Consider the following 18,820-nt stretch of genomic DNA (forward strand, 5'->3'; position numbering starts at 1 on the left):
ACTTACCAAAAATCCGTGGGAATGTCAGGTAGAGGAGGTGTCAGAAAATGAGAAAGTCAAGATCTTGTAGGATTTTTGGATCCAAACGGATAGACACTTTGAACATAACACACCAGACATAATAATAGTAATAGAACAAAGAAATGTGCTGTCCTCTGAAGATGCCGGCCACAGAGACTGGCGAAACGTTAGGAAGAACAACCTTCAGAACACGGCCAAAGAGCCCGAAAAACCCACAACAATATCAAGAAACTTCACACAGTACTATAAGCAATTGCAGGTCTCAAAAATCACACCATCAGAGCTACAAAAAACGGCAATATTAGGAACAGCATACATACTGTGTTGATATTTAACAGATACTCAGGTTTTTTTGTTAAAACTTGTATTTGTTATATAATACCAGTCAATGTTTTTATAACATTATATAACTGTGCCTGGTGTTTCTGAATAATGATAATGAAGATGTTGATGTCCTGACTTAGGGTGTCCCTTTTCAGGGCTTTCCATATAGAGAATACTCAGAAGTGGTTTCCATTCTGTTCTTCTGGGGCCATTCTGGGACTGCATAGCTTGCCCAAGGCCACACTGGCTGGCTCTACTTACAGAAAGTACAGTGGGGAATCAAATCGCCAACCTCTGGCTTTGCAGCCAGATACCTAAACCACTGAGCTATCCAGCCAGCCACATTACAGTCATGACCAAAAATATTGGCATCCTTGCAATTCTGTCAAAAAATGCAACCCTTCTCTCAGAAAATTGTTGCAGTTGCAAATGTTTTGGTACATGTTAATTTCTTTGGTTTGCATTGGAACAACACAAAAAAAGAGAAGAAAATTCAAATCCGATACAATCACACACAGAAACCCAAAAATGCACTGGCCAAAATTATTGGCACCCTTCACTTAATATTTGGTAGCACCTCCTTTAGAAAAAATAACTGAAATCAATTGCTTCCTGTAACCATGAATGAGTTTCTTATATCTACTGGAATTTTGAACCACTCTTGTTTTGCAAACTGCTCCTGGGCCTTCAGATTTGAAGGATACCTTCTCTCAACTGCTGTTTTGAGATCTCTCCACAGGTGTTCTATGGGATTCATTTTGTAGCCATTTCAGAGTGCCTTTTGAAGTTTCATTTTCGGGTCATTGTCCTGCTGGAAGACCCATGACCTCCACCTCTGGTGGAGACCTAGCTTTCTGACTCTGGACACTACATTGCACCCCAAAATTCTTTGGTAATCATCCGATTTCATGATACCATTCACCGAGTCAAGGCATCCAGTGCCAGAAGCAGCAAATCAACCCCAAAACATCTTTGAACCTCCACCATGTTTGACTGTATGAATGAATACTGTACTTTATTACGGTCAACGACCAGCATGTTTGACTGTTGGGACTTTGTTCTTTTCTTTGAATGCCTCATTTCTTTTTCTGTAAACAGTGCCATGATGTCCTTGACCAAAAAGCTCTAATTTTGTCTTATCTGTCCACAGTACGTTCTCCCAGAAGGATTGTGGTTTTGTCACATAGGTTCTGGCACACCATACTCCAATCTTGCGTTTTTATGCCTTTGCGTCAGCAGTGGTGTTCTCCTGGGTCTCCTACCATAGCATCTCTTTTCATTCAAATGGCAACAGATAGTGAGAGCTGGCACTGTTGTACCCAGATCATCTTGAATTTGTTGGGAAGTTAATCTGGGTTCTGTATTAACAATTCGAATAACCCTTCATTATTTTTCAGTAATTTTGCTCTTCTGTCCACATCCAGGGAGGTTAGCTACAGTGCCATGGGCTGTAAACCTCTTGATGATATTGAGCACAGTGGACACAGGAACATTAAGATCTCTGGAAATGGACTTGTAGCCTTGAGATTATCGATGTTTTTCCACAATGTTTTCTCTCAAATCCACTCAAATGTAATTGAGGATTTCTCTCAGATCCTCTCAATTCTCTGTAATTGAGAGAATGTTGTGTCACACACAACACAAAGGTTGAGTCAACTTTTCTCCATCTTAACTGGTTGTAAGTGTGATTACTATATTGCCCACACCTCTTACTTGTGGCAGGTGTGTCTAAATACAAATTAAAGGAACATCACATGCTTGAAAAGCAATTATTTCTTACACTTTAGACATGGTGCCAATAATTTTGGCCCCTTTTTTGGCATTTTTGAGTTTCTGTGTGGGATTGCATCAGATTTGACTTTTCTTCTCTGCTTTTTTTGTGTTGTTCCAATGCAAACCAAATAAATGAACACGTGAGTGCCAAAACATTTGCAGCTGCAACAATTTTCTGAGATAAGAGTTGTGTTTTCTAACAGAATTGCAAGGGTGCCAATATTTTTTTGCCATGATTGTATGTACCCTCCCAATCCATGGTTTGCTGACAAACGTATTATTTTGCTTGTGCTTGTGTGTGTGATGTGGGTGTACTGACCTACCGTATATATCTGTTGTCTCTTCCTGCAGGCAGCAAGATGAGATGTCTAGAGGGCAACATGCTGTCCTGTTTAGTGAGTGTGATCCCAGAATGCCTCAGAGACACAGGGTGTGCTTCTGTGCCTGCCATGCCTGGTGCTTCTACATGCTCCAGCGAAGGAAAGATGGCTTACATGCTGCTATTGGTGAGACTACTTCTGCATTGTCTGTAGTGATTCCTTCTTGGAGAAGGTGGCCATTGCCATTTTGAAGGCGTATTGCCAGTTTCCAGGGTGTCAGTCAAATGAACACTGTGCCATTGGGATTGTGTCCCATGTATCTCCTTCACTTGGAATGTATTAATGTGTTATGTGAAGAATCCTTGAGCCATGTTGTTGTATGTTTTGAGAAGAATGCCACAGTGGAAGATTACAGCTGCGCATGAACACCACTATCAGAGATTTTGCTAGCCTTTACCCCCCCCAAGACAGAGTGTAGCTCAGTTTCTAGCAAAACAATAGCATCACCTTTCTGTCTGAAGATTGCCTGGACTAAATGAAGGAAGTGGAAGGGACAGGGCAAAGATGTACATCAAGCATGGAGGCATGTTCAGCTGTCATCTTGAGGGCCATGTTCAGCTTCAGAGTCCTTGTGGACTGCATTGTAGTAGTAGATGGGAAAGGCAAAAAACATGGGGCCAAAGTACCACCATATGCTTGTCTTAAAGTTCTATCAGTCACTAAAATTTAGGAAAGGCATTTTTACCTTTTACAGTGTATAATGAATGGGGAAACTGTCGTGTGATAGAATTGCAATGAAGGGACTGTGATCTTGTGAGAATCCTAGAAGGCCAAATCCAGCTTCTGAAGTACATAGTTTTGGAATGCCCACCAAAGATATCCTCCTGCATAGGAAATGATTATGTTCATGATATAATTTATTTCCTTGAGAACTATTAGTTTTAACAAAATGCTATTGGGTTTTCATTTTTGGTAGTTTTGATCTTATCTGGCTTTGGCTGTTGGGCTAAATGTTTAGTTCAAGTGCAAAACTATGATACAACAGATAACATTGTTTGACAAATTAATCAGCTAATAAAAAAGCAAAGTACAGTGGTGCCTCACTAGACGATGGTAATCCATTCCACTGCAATAGCTGTTTAGTGAAATCATCGTCTAGCGAAAAGCATTTCCCCATTGGAATGTATTGAAACCTGTTTAATGCATTTCAATGGGGAAGAATCGTCGTTGTCTAGCGAAGATCGGCCATAGGAAAGCCACTTTGCGAACCGCCGATCAGATGTTTAAATAGCTGTCTTGCAAAGCTTAGATCCCGAAAACACCCGTTTTGCGAGCACAGAGGGAGCTGTCAAAATCGTTGTCTAGTGAAAATTGTTTTGGGAAGCAGGGACCAAACATTGTCCAGTGAAATTCCCCCATATGAATCACTGTTTTGCGAATTGCTATAGCGATCGCAAAAAGTCAATGCCTAGCGAAAAAACTGTCATGCGGGGTAACTGTCTAGTGAGGCACCACTGTAACACCAACACCTTCCTGTGTACATTTTATCAATTAGACAACTGTATCTGATACGATTACTCTGCTGAATAATCTTAGTTGGATGTAGTGATTTTGAAAAAGAATTTATTGAGGAACATTGGACATACAATCTGCATTGCAAAATATATTTGTATTCTGTGTTTCTGCTCCTTAATATTTAAGGCAGTATTCTCCTTCTGCTAGCTTCAGTGTGAGTCTGCTTATTCAGCATTCATTCCCTGTTTTATTCATGAAATTACTTGTACAGTACTGCCCTTGCAGCTTACCTGTGTTTTTTAAATGGTTTGTTGTAAAGCAGAGGTTGTCAACACCCAGTCCGCGGCCTGGTGCCGGTCTGTGGCCTGAGCCAGACTGGGCCGTGAAGACAGACCTCCCGCCCCCCTGCACGCACTCCCCTCACCACAGCTGCTTTGCGCATGTGTGTGTGTGCCAGCGCCGGCGTGAACACTCCCCCACCCCTTCACACATGCACCCAAGTGTCCGAGCACCCACGCGAAGGGGTGGGTGGGCGCGTGGGCGAGCGTGCAGGCACCCTTGCGCCTGCGTGAAGGGGTGAGGGAGTGCTCACACTGGCGCTGGTAAGAGGGTGGGTGCTCCCCCACCGCTTCACGCATGCACTCGAGAGACCACGTGCACCCCCGTGCACTTATGGGGTGGGCCACCTGCCTTCCTCAGAGAATCAGCTGGTCCGCGGTCCCAAAAACGTTGGGGACCACTGTTGTAAAGGACAGTTTTGGGTCTCTCAAGTCTCAATTACCTGACAAATTACTTATTTTTAGTAACGTTTTAGAAGTGATCAAATGCACTTCATGTCTATTTTTAATTTAGCTTATGTGAATAAGGTTGATCATGGGTTGAAAAGATGTTAATGACCATGGTAGGAAATTATTCTTGTTAGGTGTTGTTGTTTTCTATAGTCATTGTTTCCAAGACTGATAAATAATCCTCTTTTCCAGGTTGTTGCTAAAAATGTCTCCAGTATTTCAAATGTACACTTCCTGTTTCTTGCTCTATCTTTATTTATTTGCTTTTTTGTTATATTTATATCCCTCTTTCCTTCCTTAAAATATCTCATGTGGTGAGGAAAAAAAGCAGAGCAGGTACTGGGAAAACATCTGATGGTTACAAGCGGAAGACAGTGTGGTTGATCTTTGAGTAGGGTGAACGCAGAACCAAAGCACCTCACAAGAAATAGCGGTAGCTTTAATCATCTTTGAAATTTAGTTGTTTAATGTACTTAAAACTTGTTTCATTTAATCTGTTTTTTTAAATATTAAAAATGCAGTGGGATTCCACACAGAAAGCTTTCAGTTGCACTCACAAAGTGCAGAGTGATACAATGATCAGAGTTCTGGAATAAAGTTGGAGAGACCTAAGTTCTCACCCCCAGTCAACTATGTAACTCCCTGGCTTATCTATGGTGAGGAAGAAATTCATTGGGGAGGGAGAAGGCGATGTATGCCAGTATATGTTCCATGGAGGAAAGACAGAATACAAATGGGTTCAATCAATCAGTAACAGCGATCAAATACAGTGGTGCCTCGCTTAGCGAGTGCTTCGCTATGCGATGAATTCGCATAGCGAGGGGGTCCGGGCCATCGCTGGAGCATTCGCTCAGCGATGGCCCCTATGGCGATTTTTCGCTTTGCGATGATCGCTAAGCGATTCGCTTAGCGATCTTAGCAAAACGAAGCGGGGGAGAACAGCTGATCGGCGGTTCCAAAATGGCCGCCGGAAGGTCCGCGCCGCATTTTCGCGCCCTGCCCTTGCTTACCGAGGGCGCGAAAATGGCGGCGCTATGGAAGAAACATTGCTTAACGGTGAGTTTTCAAGCCATAGGCTTTTTTAGTCCCGTTTAGCGATGTTTTCGCATAGCGAAGGTTAATGCGAGGCACCACTGTAATACCATAAGGCAGGTTACAAATAGAGAAGATTGTAGCCAGCCTTCCTAAGGATCCCAGTATGTACAAGTTCATTTTAAAATTGCTAGTGATTGCACAGTGGACCATAGACCATTCTGTCTGTTTGGCAGTATTCAACCAGGTTGGCATCAAAATATTGTGCCCCCAAGCAGGTCCATCTGTTGCCAACAAAGCACACCATGAGAACCTGGGGCCTTTTTATACCCATATGTGCACTTGCTCTTCTGCCACCTTCCACCTCTGTTGCTAATATTGTTCTTTTTTTTTTCTTTGTTGAATGGCTGTAGATCCTCTGGCTAGTCCATGATGAGACTAGTTCTTTCTCCTGTTGACAGAAGAGACAAACTGAATATTTGCCCTAGCAAGGAGAATTTCCCCCATGGTTAATAACATAGTGCTGCCAAACTACTGAATTCATTGATCGGTAATTAAACAATTTAGTTCTTCAGAGCACCTCCAGTTTATGAATGTGGGATATTGTGCTTCTTTACCCACGATTCAGAAAGCCAAGAAATGGCCACATATCACTGCACAATATCGTTGTCCACGTTGCCAGTAGGAAAAAGGATGCCAAGCTTTAGCAAAGGGCAGCCTGAATGTTGACAACATCACTGGTGGTAACAGTCAAGATGTTCTACAGCAGGAGTCCCCAAAACCCGGGCAGCAGACCAGTCCCAGTCCGTGGCCTCGGAAGGACCAGGCCATCGGGGCAGATGAACGGCGACCAGGACGCGAGCGAAGCTCCATCTCCTGTCAGCGCGCTCCTGTTAGGTTCTAGTGCTGCTGCTGATCTGATAGGAGGCAGAGCTTCGCTCCCTGCTCCCCTCCTCCTGCTGCTAGATCAGCTGTGCCTGCGGTATTAGAGTCTAATAGGAGCCTGTGCTTCTATTAGGTTCTAAACTGCTGCTGATCTAACAGGAGGCAGACCTTCAGTTGCAGCTCACTTCCTGCTCCTGCTCACCACTCATCTGTCCTGGCACAATACATGTAATGAGCTTGATTCAAAGCGATCCTCCACCAATCTACCACATAACAAGTACCCCCCCCCTGGTCCTTGGGAGAATGGTCTTCAACTAAATTGGTCCCTGTTGTCAAAGAGGGTGGGGACCACGCCCCGACAGGATACCCTCTTGTGCTCATTGCCATTCACAAAGGGGCACCACGCAAAGGAGAATCCCAGAAACTACAGTAACTCCCCTTTTCATCAGTTAACCGTTTCTTACCCAAACATAAAGCAATTGACAGTGCTGTTGTTTTACAGGTGTGGATAGCAGTGAGCAGAAGAGGGTATCTTGTAGATCATTTTGACTGCTGTTGTTGGTGTAATCATCATCATCTGAGAATCGCTAAACTGGAAAGAACTTTGTGGATCATCAAATCCAGCCCCTGTCAAGGAGCCACAGTGAGGAATCAAAATCCCAGCGTATGCCTCTACAGAGACCACTGTGCAATTCATTGTTGCCAACATTCAGGCTGCCCTTTGCTATATAAAGCTTGGCTTTTTCCTGCTGACAACACAGCCATAATATTATGCACCAATATTGGGCCATTTCATGGCTTTTTGAATCATGGCTAGAGAAGCGCAATTCATAAACCAGAGGTTTTTTTTTTTAAGAATTGAATTGTTAAATTACATTTAGGCTTGCTTGTTTCTGCACAGTGTGCTTGAACTAATTCACAGAAACCCCAGCCAGCACAGCAAGTGGTGAAGGCTTCTAGGAGCTGCAGCCCAAGAACACCTGGGTTACACAAAGTTGCCTTATAGAACATGGATTTGCTCTGCCAGCGCAAGTTCATTCCTGAACTCTTGTGCAGCCGAAATTTCTAGACTATAATGGTAGTCAGACTGGAGGGCATGCTACCATGCCAGCTATATTGTAACAAACTAAGGAAATTCTTTATGGATTAAGATCTAAGCAGAAAGCTTTCATTTTAAAATCTCCACTGCACAAGCACCTTAATTTATCTAATAAATGTCACTGAATGAAGTGCCTTTACTGGCAGTGCGTGACTATTGTACGTTCCAATTCCATATAGAACACGCATACACAATAGTGGAACTAACTCAAGTTTCCCTTTGTTTTTGTTTGTTTGTTTGTTTGTTTTTTGCTGAAATAGTAACAGCTCCCGTGCCACAGACACACGTTAAAGCAAAGAGAAGACTTGTTGCTCTTTTTCTGGCTAGGTGATGCTGGTGGTGGTGCAAGGAAGTGACTAAGAACTGCAGGAGTAACCTTGGGCCACATAAACTTTGTTTGTTTGTTTGTTTGTTTATTAGTTTTCTATCTTGCCCCCCTAGACAGCGTCTACTCAGGGCGGCTTACAAATATTATAAAATATCATAAAAACATTGTGAACAGTAAACAATTGAATCAATAATATAGTGTATTCAAGATGGGAAATGATAGGAAACAAGAAGATAGAATTCAAGAATTGACAGAAGGGAAGGCCTGCCTAAAGAGCCAAGTCTTTAAAGCTTACAAGCCATAGTTTGTTCACCCAGTTATTGGTTTCTTGCCCTTACTCTGCTTCTGTGTGGTTCCATACTACTTTTCTCCCTTGGATTGCACTAGACTGAGCAGCACAGTTTTGGTTACACATGGATTTTTTTCAATAGATAAATATTCAATAAGCACTGTGTTGCTATTTATCTCTAGGAAGTGGCCTGAGAAAGATGGGTCATGGGCTTACTGAGGCCCCTGTTATTGTTGGTGTGGTAGCCTCCAGTCTGATGGTGGCAGCCCAGCTGGCCCCATCTCCTAGCATCGTGGTTGCATGTGGCATCTGGGGGGGGGGGTTGCTGGACCTTGCCAGGAGGCTGATGCAAGCTGGGTGAGATCTGTATGTGTGCATGTGTTGGTCAAGTGTTTATGCATTAGGCAAAACCAGAAGTAAAATAAAAAATAAAGAAGACAAAAACATTACAAAACATTGTGGCACCTTAAAGACTAACTGTGGCATTTTAATATGAACTTTCGTAGACAAGTTCACTTCCTCAGATATAAAGAGTCTTATGTCCTTTTGTCTGAGGAAGGAGACTTGTCCATGAAAGCTCACATTAAAATATAGCAGTTAGTCCTTAAGGTGCCACAATGTTTTTGTCTTCATTATTTTCATTTTTTCCCCCGTAATGCTAGCACAGATTAAAATGGCTACCTCTTCTGAAACTGTTTATGCTCTATAGTCAGGTTTGGGGGGGGCATAAGAATTATAAATGGATATTGATCTGCACAGGGGTCCAGCATCCTTAACCTCAGCATTGTTGAAGGAGAAAGTGTATATCTTTCTTCCCTTGCTATTCCCTGAAAATTAGTACAGTAACTGTTTTCACATGCACGTCTCTCGCCTGACAGTTCACATGGGAAAACATTTGCCACTCATCATACCAAATGTGTTAGAATACGTTCTCAGTGGACAGGTGTGTGTTCAGATTTGCAATTCGGTTTCAGAGCAAATTTGTAACATATTAAGACTCTGAAAATGTAATTAAAGATTAGTTGGAGGAACCCAGAAATTTGACCTTGGGGTTTAGATGCAATAAACAGACTGGAACAGTGTTCCTTCATTAAAAGCAAATATTAATTGAAAAGATTTAGCTTATGGCAAGTAGCATCCTGTCTAATATAGCCACAGGATAGAAAACTATTCTTGGCACCATATGGGTTTTGCTGCTTTTATTATCTCGACCACAAATACATCTGTAGTTATTGTTGTTCAGTAAAATCTTCACCAAGTTTTCTCAGTAAAATTGGCTGAAATTAGCCTGAGGTTAAAAATACCTAAAAGCCTTTGACTTATTGTGTTTATGTGAATTTTATCTATGCTTTGATATGAACACACATGGTTTTCTATATTTGAAATATGGCCAAATTATAAATTGAGAAAACCATCATTTCATCTGATTGATTAAAGATGGCAGGGATGTCATTCGATAGATGCAGGAGAATGTTTCTTTTCTTTTCTTTTCCTAAATGTATTAACACAATAAGAATAGTACATAATCCTTAACTAAAATGGGGAGAGATAGGTGTCAGTCACCAACTGGTGGCAATTCTCTTTTATTTTAATTTATTTTATTCATACACCGTTGTTCAGAATTGAGACCTAAGTATGCTTGCTTTGGCAGCTGATGGCCCATGGACCAAAAGTGGGCTTCTGGTTGTCAAACAAAATGAGAAGAGAAGGGTGGAAGGCAACATGCGGCCAAAGCAACAGAAGTTTGCTGGTAGGCTAATTTGGTTGGCACAGTTACTCCCTCCCTTTCCAAAGTGATTATCTGAGGAATCTCCTTCATCCATGTGGTCCTAGCATAACAGAAGGATAGAAATTTCCTCATGCTCTAATACCAGCCATGTCTGTCCTTTATGTGGATTAATCCTAGTATAACATCAACACCATCAGAGCTACAAAAATGGCAGTATTAGGGACAGCATACATTCTCCATCAAGATTTAACAGTTACTTAGGTTTTTGGTTAAAATTTCTATCTGTTATATCAGTGGTCCCCAAACTTTTTAACCCTGCGGACCAGTTAGGGAACGCAGGGCACCCCCCTTTTCCTCATGTGCATGCGTGAAGGAGTGTGCTCTCTTGTGGGCACAAAGGAGCGGGTGGGCGCTTGTTCAGGGGTGCACACGCTCATGCATGTAGGGTGGCGCTGCACTTGTGTGGGCGCACATGCTCGTGTGCATGCTCAAAGGGTGGGACAGCACTCGGGGGCACTTGTGCGCATGCACAAAGGGGCAGGGGAGCATGGGTGCAGGTGCATGGGTGCAAGTGCAAAGGGGCTGTGCGGGGGGGGAGTGTGTGCAGGGGTGGGGGGAGGTCTGTCTCCGCAGCCCGGTCCGGCTCAGGCCATGGACCAGGGTTTTGGGACCTCTGTGTTATACCAGTCAGTGTTTTTATAATTTTGATTGACTGTGCCTCGTATGTTTTCTTCTTCATCATCATCCTGGTTGCAGATACCAAACAGGAGTGCCATTTTTCTGATGGAATGCTCTCTCTGCCTCTCAAAAGATCCTGTTCCTTTAATTATGATCCCATTCTCTTCATCTTTTCAGAAATGAATAACAATATTCCTGCATGGAGGTCATAGGAGAAGGCCGTTGCAGAGCAAAGCTTAATTTTGGACTATAGCTCCCAGAATCCTCCTAGACAATATGGCCAACAGTCTTGCTGGCTCGGAGGCTTTGTGTGTTAGGACCAGAGGAACACAGGAAATTTTCTTATATTGAATCATACCATTGGTCCATATTGTCCAGTATTGTCAACTCTGAATGGCAGGGATTCTTTAGTATTCTTACCTAGCAAGACCTGGAGATGGTGGGACCTGAAGGAATTTTCTCAGGACACGCAACAATGGGCTCAAGTTACATGAAGCCAAATTTTGATTCAATATCAGGAAAAACTTCCTAACTGTTAGAGCAGTACAGCAGTGGAATCATTTACCTTGAGAGGTGGTGAGTGCTCCAAAACTGGAGGCATTCAAGAGGAACTTAGACATCTACCTAGCAGATATCCTTTGATTTGTATTCCTGCATTGAGCAGAGGGTTGGACTTGATGGCCGTATAGGGCCCTTCCAACTTAACTATTCCATGAGTCAATGAACCTGGAAATTTTTTCCATGCAAAGCACTAATCCACACACAATGCTACTTCACTTTCAAAATGAAATTGGACAGGTACATTCCTGGTGGCATGATGACATACAGTATATCACAGAATTGAGTACACCCCCTCACATTTCATAAATATTTTAGTATATCTTTTCATGTGACAACACTGAAGAAATGACACTTGGCTACAATGTAAAGCAGTGAGTATACAGTTTGTACAGTGTAAATGTGCTGTCCCCTCAAAATAAAACAACACACTGCCATTAATGTTTAAACCGCTAGCCCCTAAGTGACAATGTCCAAATTGGGCACAAACTGTCATATTTTGTATGGCTACCATTATTTTCCAGCACTGCCTTAACCCTCTTGGACATAGAATTCACCAGAACTTCACAGGTTGCCACTGGAGTTCTTTTGACATCACAGAGCTGGTGGATGTTAGAGACCTTGCGCACCTCCACCTTCCGTTTCAGGATGTCCCACAGATGCTCAATAGGGTTTAGATCTGGAGACATGCTTGGCCAGTTCATCACCTTTACCCTCAGCTTCTTTAGCAAGGCAGTGGTCATTTTCGAGGTGTGTTTGGGGTCATTGTCATGTTGGAATACTGCCCTGCGGCCCATTCTCCGAAGGGAGGGGATCATGCTCTGCTTCAGTATGTCACAGTACATGTTGGCATTCATGGTTCCCTCAATGAACTATAGCTCTCCAGTGCTGGCAGCACTGATGCAGCCCCAGACCATGATACTCCCACCAACATGCTTGACTGTAGGCACGACACACTTGTCTTTGTACTCCTCACCTGGTTGCCGCCACACACGCTTGACAGCATCTGAACCAATTAAATTTATCTTGATCTCATCAGACCACAGGACATGGTTCCAGAAATCCATTTCCTTAGTCTACTTATCTGCAACAAACCATATGTGGGCTTTCTTGTGCATCATCTTTAGAAGAGGCTTCCTTCTGGGACGACAGCCCTGGAGACCAATTTGATGCAGTGTGCGGCATATGGCCTGAACACTGACAGGCTGACCCCACCCCACCCCTTCAACCTCTGCAGCAGTGCTGGCAGTACTCGTACGTCTATTTCCCAAAGCCAACCTCTGGATATGATGCTGAACACGGGCACTCAACTTCTTTGTCGACCATGGCGAGGCCTGTTGAGTGAAACCTGTCCTGTTAAACAGCTGTATGCTCTTGGCTAATGTGCTACAGCTCAGTTTCAGGGTTTTGGCAATCTGCCTATAGCCTAGGCCATCTTTATGTAGATCAACAATTCATTTTTTCAGATCCTCAGATAGTTCATTACCATGAGGTGCCATGTGGAACTTCCAGTGACCAGTATGAGAGAGTGAGAGCAATAACACTTGCGCCCCCTTCACACCTGAGACTTGTAACACTAACGGGTCTCATGACACCAGGGAGGGAAAACGGCTTCTTGGACCCAATTTGGACATTGTCACTCAGGGGTGTATTCACTTTGTTGCCAGCAGTTTAGACATTAATGGCTGTGTGTTGCGTTATTTTGAGGGGACAGCACATTTATACTGTTACACAAGCTGTATACTCGCTGCTTTACATTGCAGCTAAGTGTCATTTCTTCAGTGTTGTCACATGAAAAGATATACTAAAATATTTATGAAATATGAGGGATTGTACTCACTTCTGATATACTGTATTTATCTGTTGCTTCTATTTCCCTGCGGGTTTTTGGGTGGTGCTGATGGTTATAACTTCAGCCATAAAGTTGAACTTTAACATGAAGGCTTATTCTGTTAAGGTGAGTGTCACAGTGATTCCAAGACTTTGTAAAAAGAGACCACCAGTCACTTGATTAAAATATCAGGAACCAAAAAGCAGGACCTTCATTGTTGTTATGTTTTATAGGTTTTCTGGCAATTATACATTTTAATGCTTGAGGCTATGTACAGATTTAAGCCTATTGGAAAGTTATAATTGTCATTAAGGACAGCTAGCCAGTTTCATTTTAATTAACTGCCCAGTGCTCATCTTTAATGAAACTGTGAAACATCTGGCTGCGACCAGCTTTGAAGCATTTCTGTAATTGACACAGACATTGCAAGATCATTTTGTTTTCTGTAATTTTTTTGTGGATAGTTTTAAAAAAATTTAAGAGCTCATGTTTGGAATTCTGATTTAGAATTTAGCCTCCAGGGCACTAATGCTGCCATTGGCATGGCAGACGTAAACTGCATAATTATGCTGTAGTGGTGTTTTCTGTAGTCTGAGTAGATGAGCTGCAGCATTGTGCAATCCGATGCTCCAGCACCTTGGGGAATTCGCTCATAGCTTGAAATTAATCTCGTACAGCTGCTTTGGTAAAGCAGGTGAAAAGTGAAAATAATTATCAAAGCTGTGTGACCTCTGATAATTGTGTGAAATCCTCGGAATATGGGCTGACAGAGGTTGCTAACATAGCTTGCAGTTTGCTGAAATGACATGCTGCTTAAAATAGATAGCACAGGGCTCTCTCCCCCCACTCCTGTCTTGAAAGGGTAGGTAATCAGTTCTGCAGGCTGGAGAGCAGCCCTCCCTTCTCAAGACATGCCTTGAATGGATGGCTCATGAAGCAAATTCAAAGGCTCAAACACATAATCAGGGATCCACAGGGGCACATGCCCTAGATCTGCACAAATACTGGGGCTTTCCTGCTTGTTTTCTCTCTAGTCTCTTCAGTCCTATAAATTGCTTTCCTTAAATGACCCTGAGTTTTAAAGGAAACTTGAAGTTCCACATGTTTAACAAATAAATAACTGGGAAAACTCAAGCGGATGTACATAAGACGCATCTACTTCTGCTCGATACTGGTGATTGTGCATCAAAGTTTCATCAGCACTTGGAAATGTTACTTTCTACATTTATACTTCCCAGAATTCGAAAACTAAAAACTTCCCTAAATTCTGCTGATTGTAGTCTTGTAGTTTTTATGATATTACGATTGGAATTGTCTGCATTTCCTACTGTGCATCCCAGGGAAAGAGCCAGCCTGAGTAGCCTTGGGCAAGCTGCACACTCCCAAAGCATCTCAAGAAAAAGGGAATGGTAAATGAGTTCTGAGTATTCTCTCCCTAGAATACCCTGGAAAGCATATTCATAAGTCAGAATTGACTTGGCAGCATACAAGCCTTATTGTTATTAAGGTTAGCTTCAAGGAGTTTCCCTTGCCATGATGTGGAAACACTTGTCTGTACAGTTACTTGAAGATCAGGACTGGTGCATGAGTAGCACAGGCCAGGAAACATGATGGTGTTCCTTCTAAAAATGAACAATTATATTTAAAAAGTGAGCTGGGTTCTCAATTTACCAGCTTCAGAAGCAGCTATCTGAGCCTGGAATCAAACTCAGGCCATGAGCAGAGTCTTTACTGCAGTACTGCAGTTTAATCACTGCACCATGATACCGTGCTTTGGTATCATGTAATGTTTTAGCTGATATGCAATGACCTTTTGCTTTCTGTTTCTATGCCACATTAACTACAGCACTGGCTTTGCACTGATGCCTCCTTTGTGAACTGTTGAAGGAATGGATCAAACAGGATAATTTTTACAGTGCTTGGAAAATTCATATGCACATTACGTACTGAATGTCATATGGCAAATCATAGAAATACAGTATTCAAAGACGAACTGCCTCCTGCAAGATTTTATTTTAATTTTTAAAAACGTCTTGCTCTACAGCATCTGATGGAGCCATTGTTGGAGACAGGATAATGAGTTAGATGTATCATTCACTATGTTAATTCCTTCCTTTTTCTCAGAAGAGAAGCTTATTTATTCATTCCTAGGGCGTATCCAATCAGAATTCTCAAGACAGTACATTTTTGTAAGTTATATATATGCAGCACGCTACTCTGACTTCATCCTGGAATCTGACTGGAATTTAATAAAACTGGCAGCTGGATATAGAAAGGAGGAAAAGGAGAGTCCTTCAAAGACTGATTCTATAAAAAGCTACACTTATTTCCAACATTGTCTCCTTCGTGCTCTCCAGGGTCATTTTTATTGGGAGAACATCCCTTGTCATTTGATCTGTTGAGGGTGGGGTTGGAAACCCCAGTTATGCTATGAGAGACATATGGGAAATCAAAAGTGTTGAACACTATAATATCTTGTGGTTCTTTGTATGTCAAGTTATTTCACTAGGAACACATTCATATTTTCACCTGAAGGGGAAAGATGGCAAATATATCATTCAATGAGATCTTCGGTATGTCAGATTGATAATAATGAAGAACAACAGAGCAGTAGCTGAGATGCTTTCAAAACCCATTATGTACATTTGAATTGCCCCGATACAAGTCTAATCACACGCAGCAAGTTGCACAAGAGTATGAATGGGCATCTGCAAGCCGATGGAACTGGATGCACAAGGAGTTTTAAATAAGTGCTTTTAGAGTACAGTGGGAGCCAATTGGTTTAGTGGTTTGGATAGTAGACTAGATTGGGGAGATCCGGTTTCTAACCCCCAGTGAGCCATGATACTCTCCGAATGGCCCTGTATCTGCTACTTTGTCTTAGCTTCACCTATCTCACAGGGTTAACATGAGGGTAAAGTCAAGGGAGGCATATAAGCCATCATGAACTCATTGGAGGAAAGCCAGGATAAAAATTTAACTGATAATTTCAGTGGGGGTGGACTATTGCTGCATTTGGTCCGTATTCAAATTAGCATCCATGGACATTTACTTTAACACTCAAATTAAACTCACGGTCTTGAACCATCAAGTGGTATGTATACGTACATCTCCTTATCTAAATTGGAGCAATTACCTTTAACGCAGGCTAGTTTTCTAGGGCTGTTGCTTGAAGCCCATAAAGGCATGGTGTGTTACACATGGATAATACAGGCACAATGTGAGTTATGTTCTGACTGCAATTCAGAGACTGAGAGTGAACCATGAGATTTCATAGTACTGTCTCACTCCTTTACCCCTGGAGTTATTTTCCCATCCTATCTAAACTTTGGTGGCAGATTAGATTGGAGGAAGTGCCGCACAGTCTACTTGCATATCTGTGATCATTTTGCATCTAACCTGAATAGAAAGGTGGGGATGGTTTGGGACTTGTCAGAGTGTGTCTCCCTCAGATGGATCTCCCATCCAACTCATATTTCCCAAGCAATTATGCTATGGGTGGCCACTCCAAGAGAGGCCCAGAAATCCACTACTAGGAACCAGACCCTCTCAGTGGTGCTATGGAACTCTCTTCCTGTGGAAGTACGTACATCAGACCCCCAACTCTCTTTGGCTTCAGGGAAAAGATATAAATCTGGCTCTTTACTCAGAGGTTTCATACTCCCGCCCTTTTTAATTTAATGTTTTGTTTTGTTTCTCTGATTTTTGCTGGCCCACAGTTTTATGATTGACTGTTTTGTTTATCACCATCTTAGATCTTATTATACATTTTATTTAAGCTAGGTTTTGTCTGATCTCTTGTTTAATGTCTTATATGTTGTTTACTATGGAATTTTAGTTTATGTTGTTGATGTTCTTATTGTAAGCTGTCCAGAGTAGTAGCCTGTCCATTAGAAGGGTAGAGTAAAAAAACTGAATTCCATCCGTCCGTCCGTCCATCGTGCTTGTATAAAATTTTTATATGCCTACTTTATTTATACACCTTTCTTGTTGAATGCATGTATGGGTTGGGGCTTGATATGCTTCTGCTGTGGGAAACCTTCTCAGAAGATGACCTGGGAATCTCAGGAACTGGCAACAGGAACTGTCCATGGCAGTGACAGCCTAGTAATGAGCCTGGACTCTTGGGAGTGAGCACTGGGAGGTGTACCCTTCCACTCACATTAGGAAATAAGTGTGTTGCAGAAAGAGAGGGACGGGCAAAATGGCCAGCAAGCCTCTGGGGAAGCTGGCTAGAGTCCTTCTACTCTGGCACAGAGTTTTGAAGTAACATGTTGCAAGTACTGTAGTATGATCTGTTACTGCATTGCTTTCAGAATAATAGCCTTACTAATAGTATTGTTCCCTGAAAAAAAGCATAGTGACTGATTGTTACATGTAATTTTTACTCATTTCTTCAAAATCCATTTTTGGGAGGTGATTTTGAGTTTTTAAAGAAAATAACAGACCTTTTTCTTTTTATTAAAAAACTGTGGCGCAGGTTAGGGATATGCAGCATGTTTGGGGATGAAGGTACACGGGAAGAATTAATATCCCATGTCTTTCCAAATGTCTGGGAAAAGGAGAACTGAATGGTGGGCACGTGACAGCAAGGACATTTGGGAAGACTCACAGCAGGTGCACTGAAAGTGCAAGGACTAAACACAGCCTGTAAGCAGACTAATCATCAAGGGAAGGCCGATTCCTGCAATTGACCAGTTTCCCCTCTTACTTCAGGATCTCCTCTTAGATCATGAATCAGACTTTTAAATTAAGTCCATGTTTGCCTTCCGATTACAGTCATGTTTCTAAAAAAGCACACTAATACCATCTATGTACACGGGTGAGGTAAATCATGTGCTGTGACAAGCAGATTTCTTTTCCTACTTGGAAGAGCATTTATGCAAAAAAGAAAAAAAAATGTATTTTCTAGTTTGACCCAGTCTTTTTTTAAATTTTTTTTTTCAGGATCATGGCAATCAAAACTAGCTGATTTATTTATTTATATCTTTTTCGCAGAAGCGTTTGGCCCAGTCTTGATATATGTGGCGGTAATGTAAGAGCCTGATGTTGGGAAAGTGTGAAGGCAAGAGGAGAAGGGGACAACAGAGGATGAGATGGTTGGACAGTGTCATTGAAGCTACCAACATGAATTTGACCAAACCCCGGGAGGCAGTGGAAGACAGGAGAGCCTGGCGTGCTCTGGTCCATGGGGTCACGAAGAGTCGGACATGGCTTAATGACTAAAAAACAACAACAATGTAAGCCCAGTTGTAAGGGGGGGGATCCATTTTTAATAAATAAATAAATAATTTGGAAAAGTTAAACATCTGTTTGTGGGATGTTTAAGGGTAAGACTGTAAATGTATAGGAATTCCTGCTACAAATTTATTGCAAACCAGGAGACCTCTCAAAGAAACATCCTTAAAAGAAATAAAATTTCCTCTTGGAGTGCACCCACATGCTATCAAATTTCTCTAGCTGCCTTGTATTGAACAAAATAAAGGTTTGGAATGAGAAATCTATTAATCTTATTCAAGATACCTTACAAAACTGCCAAATTCATGTTCACTTGCAGGGAGAAGGGCTTCCATTTAACTGTGCAAGCAATACATTAATTAATTAAAGCATGGTTGGATTATAAAAAGAAGAAAGCATATTTTGATTTCCT

General features: G+C 42.1%; 1 long non-coding RNA gene across 1 annotated transcript; it reads left to right on the forward strand.

The window, feature by feature from the left end:
- Positions 1–2,469: 2,469 nt before the first annotated feature.
- Positions 2,470–18,476, forward strand: LOC140707709 (uncharacterized). The gene is made up of 2 exons (XR_012087893.2): positions 2,470–2,624; positions 18,169–18,476. It is a non-coding gene; the product is annotated as an uncharacterized LOC140707709 (long non-coding RNA).
- Positions 18,477–18,820: the final 344 nt, after the last annotated feature.

The sequence above is a fragment of the Pogona vitticeps genome, chromosome 5 (assembly GCF_051106095.1).
Source record: "Pogona vitticeps strain Pit_001003342236 chromosome 5, PviZW2.1, whole genome shotgun sequence".
In the NCBI taxonomy this organism is placed as follows: Eukaryota; Metazoa; Chordata; class Lepidosauria; order Squamata; family Agamidae; genus Pogona; species Pogona vitticeps.